The sequence below is a fragment of the Humulus lupulus genome, chromosome 4 (genome assembly GCF_963169125.1).
Source record: "Humulus lupulus chromosome 4, drHumLupu1.1, whole genome shotgun sequence".
NCBI classification, from domain to species: Eukaryota; Viridiplantae; Streptophyta; class Magnoliopsida; order Rosales; family Cannabaceae; genus Humulus; species Humulus lupulus.
The window spans coordinates 26637041-26643433 of NC_084796.1; the positions used below are offsets into that span (position 1 = coordinate 26637041).

General features: G+C 35.5%; 1 long non-coding RNA gene across 1 annotated transcript; it reads left to right on the forward strand.

The window, feature by feature from the left end:
• The first annotated feature begins 2377 nt into the window (after positions 1 to 2377).
• On the forward strand, positions 2378 to 3832 carry LOC133828886 (uncharacterized). The gene is made up of 2 exons (XR_009891361.1): positions 2378 to 2947; positions 3406 to 3832. It is a non-coding gene; the product is annotated as an uncharacterized LOC133828886 (long non-coding RNA).
• The last annotated feature ends 2561 nt before the right edge of the window (positions 3833 to 6393 follow it).

A 6393-nucleotide genomic window follows, 5' to 3' on the forward strand; every position in this document is an offset into this window, starting at 1 on the left:
AGGAAGTTCGTACTTCTTGAGATAATTCCCCACCATCCTAGTTGTAATGTTGATTGGAGGTACCACGTACCATTCGACCTCTGGTTGAAGGACGTCCCGAGGTTGGGCTTTTGTTTGGATTCCTGTCTGGGGAGTATTTTCAAGTTGAGGGTTGGTCGAAGGATTTTCAGCCCGAGGAGCAGGCTGTTTGGCAGGAGGAGAGGTTGTTTTCTTTTTCTTTTGAGCAGTGGATTTTACTCGACCCATGTTTGTTGGACTGGTCGAAGGTCTATTTGAAGGGTTATGAGAAAAGAGAATTTTCGGGATTAGCAGCGAAGGCTGTTCTTGATCTTCGAGTAACTATGCGAGCAAGTCATCGTCGACCGGCCTCTCACCTCCCCACGAGTTGTGCATGAAAATCTGCGATCAGAGAAGGGGAGATGAGAACCTATGGCCAATAGACCGAGAAAGTGGAAAAGTTGGAATAACGTTGCTCGTGTATTAAAGTTAAGCTTTTATACAACCAACAACATTCTAACAAAAACACTAAATTCTATGCAAACAGTTTGGAAAACAGATTAAAAAGCAGAAGTGAAGTTTTTTAGGAAAAACTTCTCGACTCTGAAAGGGCGGGAAAAACCCAGTTTTTTCTACATGATTAAAAGTCAAATTTTTACTTCAATTTTATGCCCTAAATCAATAATCCTAACTCCCAAACTGATTCCTAAGCCTCATATAGTGTTATTTTCTTATCCTATTATCCTCAAACCTCCGTACTATTTTACCCCAAATCAGTTTTTCAAGAACATTCAGAAACTCAAAGTCCGAAACAAACCAAAAATTAAATATTGCATGGCAGTCTGACGACGGAGAAGTTCGAGAAACTTACTTGGATAAAGATTAGTGCAAACTTCCGAGACGATGAATGGTTGGGCAAAAACTCCGTTGATCGTTGGGTCATTTGGGTCTTCTGGGTTCGAAGGGTTCTATTCTTCAGTGTTCTTGAGAAAAAGATAAAAAGTAAAAGGTAAATATGAAGGGCTATATATATTGGTCGAAGCACGGTTACAGAGGTAATCATGAGGGGTGATTTTTCGAGGCATGGGTAAGCGTAATAGCCGTCAAATCACTTTTGGGAAACTGCAATGATATGATTGGTTACCTTTTTCGAGAAGGCATGGATGGCTTTGACAGATTTGACAAGACATATGAAAGGTCGGTTGTCTAAGTTTATTTTATACTGGTCGCAGTAAAATAAACTTAGGGGGCAAATGTTTACCCAAAAATGGCCCATGATGACGTGGCAGGATTGACCTACGCGTGATAGACACATAGCAACTTTAAATGAATATATCCTGCTTGGCCATCGGCTAGAAAGTTATTGGTTTAACAAGCATCATACTTATGTGCGACCAGCCTGGTCACATACTTTCCCATATTTATGCAGTTCTATAATTATGCATTAATTGTAATTTATTTTATTGCCTAGATACGCAAGTCTTAATTATAATTAAGGCCCACTGGCCCATGTAACCTTCTTGAGCCTATAAATAAGAATGAAATGGCTCAAGGAAAGGGACGTTTGACTTTTTAATCTTTGAATCCTGAGAAAAAATTAGAGTGTGATTATTCACCAAAGTTGTAATTCTCCCAGGGATTGTGAAACTCGTGAACCCTAGTTCACTGATCACAGTATTGAGAATCTACATAAATAAGAACACTAAGTGGACGTAGGTCATTACCATCTAATTGTGGCCGAACCACTATAAGTCATTTGTGTCGTTTAATTTTCCATTTGAATTTCTTCTGGTTTTCATATCCTTTTATATTGTTTATCCGACTCCATCTCGTTGACCAATTTGGGGGTCAACAACATTATTTGTGTAGTCGTGATCTCGTGATACTAATAGGGCTCTAGTAATAGCGTTGGTATTTGACACTTTAGGGAAACTCGAACCACAAAAATTATTTTGGTGTTGAACCAACACCAAAATAGTGGAGTTTTAGCATCATATTTTTTTTTCATTCCAACCAAAACACTAAAAAATATATTTTTTATTATTTTAGTTATGAATTTATAGCACAAATAATATATATATCTATAGTTGATTAGTGATACCCCATAATATTTATTAAATTAATATATGTAAAACTCGATATCATATTGCACCAACAACAACATGTTACCTAATAATGTTAAGTCTCACACTAATATAAAGACATTTATTTTGGAGTAAAAATCATCATCCAAGTGGAATGACAAACTTGGCTTCAAGTTGAAGCAGTGAACACCAACATTGGTGTGTCATTATTCATTTGGTGCAGTTGTTGATTTTTTTTTTGGTAATTACATATATTTCTTCCTTTTTGTTTTATATAATATGTAAGTTGAGAAAGTTACATTTTGGATAGATATACAATAATAATACTATTTATTCTAATTACATATTTAAACCTATTTCATACTAGAATTTAATAAATATTAGACTATATAGGTTTTTTTGTTTATTTTTTAAATAAGGTAAATAAAATGTTGTTTGAAAAGGTAAGTTTTGATATGACATTCCTTGGTATTCGGAATACAACTTTCAAAAAACTACCCATTCTAAAAAATAATTTTCACACTTTTCTCCATACCACTCCTATCCCGAAACCCATTTCTCTAAAAAAAAACCCAAACCGAAACCATAATTCTCTGCCAAATCCCTCCCTAGCTGAAACCAAACCGCCAACTATGGCCATTCTGCCAATGATCAAACCCCAGAGAAAGCATCCATGAATGCCGAATCCCAAGAGTCTAGTGAATAGACCCCACCGTCGCCGCCTAGCGTGAGGAAGAAGACCGGCGGCCCGAGGAAAAAGAACCATGAGCCACCACCGATTTCCCACCAATCGTCTAAGAAGAAGAAGATTGAGGAGTGCTCGGACGCTTATTCTGGAATGCCCACCCGATGCTCCATCATTAAAGGTTTGTTTTTTTACCATTTTTTTCCAATGAAAGTTATTTTTATGATCTTGTTTGTATATGAAAATGTATGGTTTGGATTTTTTTGTTGGTTAGTTTGGGTTTTTGATTTGTTATTTTGTTAATAAATTTTTTGGTTTATTATTTGGTAAGATGATTTTTAGAGATTTTGTTAGTTATTGTTAATGTTTTTTTGTGTGTATTTCATTAATAAATTGTTTGGTTCTTTTTTGTGTACTAATCTAATCACTTTGTTTTTTTTAAAGTACATTAAAGCTAGGAAAGAAAATATAGATATTAAAAACAGTTCATGTATAACAGTTACAATGTCAACAAATGCTTATTTTGAACAAGTCCAAAAGCATTTATTAAAAAACTGTAGTAGTAATGTCATAGAATGATGTAGCAGTAAAGTTTATATTGAGTTATATAATTTCTTTCTTATTTTCCTCCTTTTGTAGGCTTCAACAGTGGTTCGTTTCTGCATGTTCTCCTGTTATGGACCTTATGGCTCATTGAAACCCACGTGTCTTGTTTTTTTAGGTTGACCTGGACGACGTTTTGAAACTGGTGGTAGAATATAATGTTCCAATATCTCTTGTGGAAACTCCCATGAATGGTGGTCCGCTAAAGGTAGTATTGAATCTTCATAGGTTGCAACATATGCGTCTATTGTATAGTAGTAAGAGACATGTATCGCATTGGAATCTTTGACACGTGCATGTTTTTTTTCTTCTCCATGTTGACTATGTACTCTGTTTCTTCATCATGAACTGTAAAGACGAACATATTTGATGTTTGCAACCTGCATTATTAAACATATTTGTGAAATCCATATAATAAACTATTTGGTTTATTTTTTAGTACAAATAAACTAATTAATCAATACCTTTAATTGTGCACTTTCGTCTCTCCTTTTTCGAAGCATTTGATCTGGTACAAAAGCAAGTTTTCAACGTGTTGTTGCAACTATTATTTTGTTTTTCAAATACCATACCTGAACCAAACATCTTAATGATTCAACAAAAGCTCTTACTGGCAATTCCCTTTCCTTCTTGATAGAAATATTGTTCGATTTTGCTATGTTTGAAGTCATGGTGGAGTATCTGTTGTTGGCACTACACTTTGAGATTGGTTAAATACATAGTGGAATTTTTTAGGCACGAAGATGTGCTAAAACAATAACGATTTCACTAAAGTCAACATATGAAAATTAACTTTCAGTATAGACATTTATAAATTGTATTTTTAGGTCCAAAATATTTATTTGGAGTATATAAGAGAACCCAAGAAGTTTGAGAGAATTTTTGGAAGTTTTGAGACATATTTTGGAGTGCAAAGTCAAGGGCATTGGCGATGCGTCACCCCTAGGAAGCGACGCGTCACTTGGCCCATGAAACCCTAAATGAGACAGACCAGGTGATGTATCTCTTGGTGTTAGAAGATGCATCGCCTAGTGTTAGACGATGCATCACCTGGTGCCAGGCGATACATCGCCTGGGCCGTTATTGCATGTCCGTAAGGTTACATAATGTTATGATTGGTCAAATACAAATGAAAAAGTGTTAAAATACAAGCAAGGTATAAATACTTAGTAGAATTTGTTGGGGTTTTATGCCCTAATTAAAACCCAATTTCTTTGTAATCTCATTTATTATCGATAAAAGAATAGAAATCATTTTTTGACTTGGTCAATCACTTTGCTCACATGTTTTATTTTCATGATTATTTGTTTAATATAAACTTCTATTAAATCTCGAGCATATAGATAATCGTATTTATAGTGACGTAATCACAGTGGAATATAAATATGATTATATGTTAAAATATAAGTTAGTCCTAAGATTAGTCAGTGCACATATTGTCTCATATTAATTTGTTTAATATTAGATCTACATGAAAATAAATAAAGATCCTGTATAAGTTTTCCCAACAGAATTCACATAGTGAAGATGTGAATTTGAGTTTCAAATTGTAGGCACTTAGAAAATGCAAATTTGGGCCCAAAGTGATACATAAAAGTATCTAAGGGTCCCCAAAATTTTTGATGGAATTTGGAGCATTTTTTGGACCTTTGGAAGTGTCAAAAGTTAGAGGGGGTGGCGGTACGTCGCCACCCAGGAGGTGACACATCGCCTGAAAGCTAGGGTTTCTAGAAACCCTAGCAGGCGGCGCGTCACCTGCTATGTTACGTGGATTTACATAAATGCTCAAAATAACGTGTTTTGCAAGTCTAATCCTACTGGTTAGACGTAATGACAATGCATACTCTATATATGGGTCAAAAATAGTGATTTGGGAGACTTGATCACTCTCTCCAATCTCTCTTGACCCTCTCTCTCTTTCTAGCTCCAAGAATCTCTAGTTTTCTCCAGAACTCTCCAAGAAAGTGCTTGACTTAAAAAGTTGAAGGCTTGTTCAATCTCAATCCTCATTTCCTCAAAGAGAAGGCCTCAAGCATCAATGGTGGCTGGGAAATAGAGTATTAGGACAGCGTTGTACAACATGTATAAGCCTTGGTTTATGTTTGATTTGCTCAAGGGTTTGCTAAAAGGATTGTTCAAAGTGGTGACTTTTCCTAGGGTTTGAAGCTTCATCAAAACATGAAGAACACCATTGTTCTACTTGAGTTTGCAAGTTATTTCTTAATATTTTTTAAGTCTCTGTCAATCCAAATTTTGTGTAGATTCTATTTTTTTTTGTGGTGGTGTTATCTCACTCTCCCCCAACATTCTAATACTCTATAATCTGAGATAGCATACCATGGAAGAATCTAAATCTCTTTCGGCTTTGAGATTCATGACGCAAGACTTTGTTAGATTAGATAAATTTGACGGGAATATTTTTGTGCATTAGCAAGACAAAATTAGGTTCTTGCTCACTACTTTGAAGATGTTCTATGTCTTGGATAAAGACCTAAAAGTCTTGGAAGAGCCCAAGGAAGATGATACTCAAGAAATCTTCAAAGAATGGAAAAAGCGCAAAGAAGATGAGTTGATGTGTAGGGGTCACATCCTCAATGCCCTCTCGGATAGGCTCTATGATCTCTACACCAACACCAAGATCACCAAGGAGATTTGGGAGGCCTTGGAAAAGAAGTACAAAGTGGAAGAGGAAGGTACAAATAAATTTCTTATTACTCAATATATGGAATTTACATTTTATGATGATAAACCCCTTCTCCCTCATATTCATGAGCTTCAAATTATTTTGAATAAATTGCTACTCTTAAAATTGTATTGTCGGACCAATTTCTTGTTGGTGCCATTATAGCCAAGTTACCCCCTTCATGAAGAGGCTATAGGAAAAATATGCTCCATAGAAATGAAGAAATTTCTTTGGAGGAGATTCTCAAACACTTGAGAATTGAGGAGGAATCTCATTCTAGAGATTTGAATGATGAGAAGTCCAATGTAGTGACTTCTAAGACCAATGTTGTGGCAAATCCT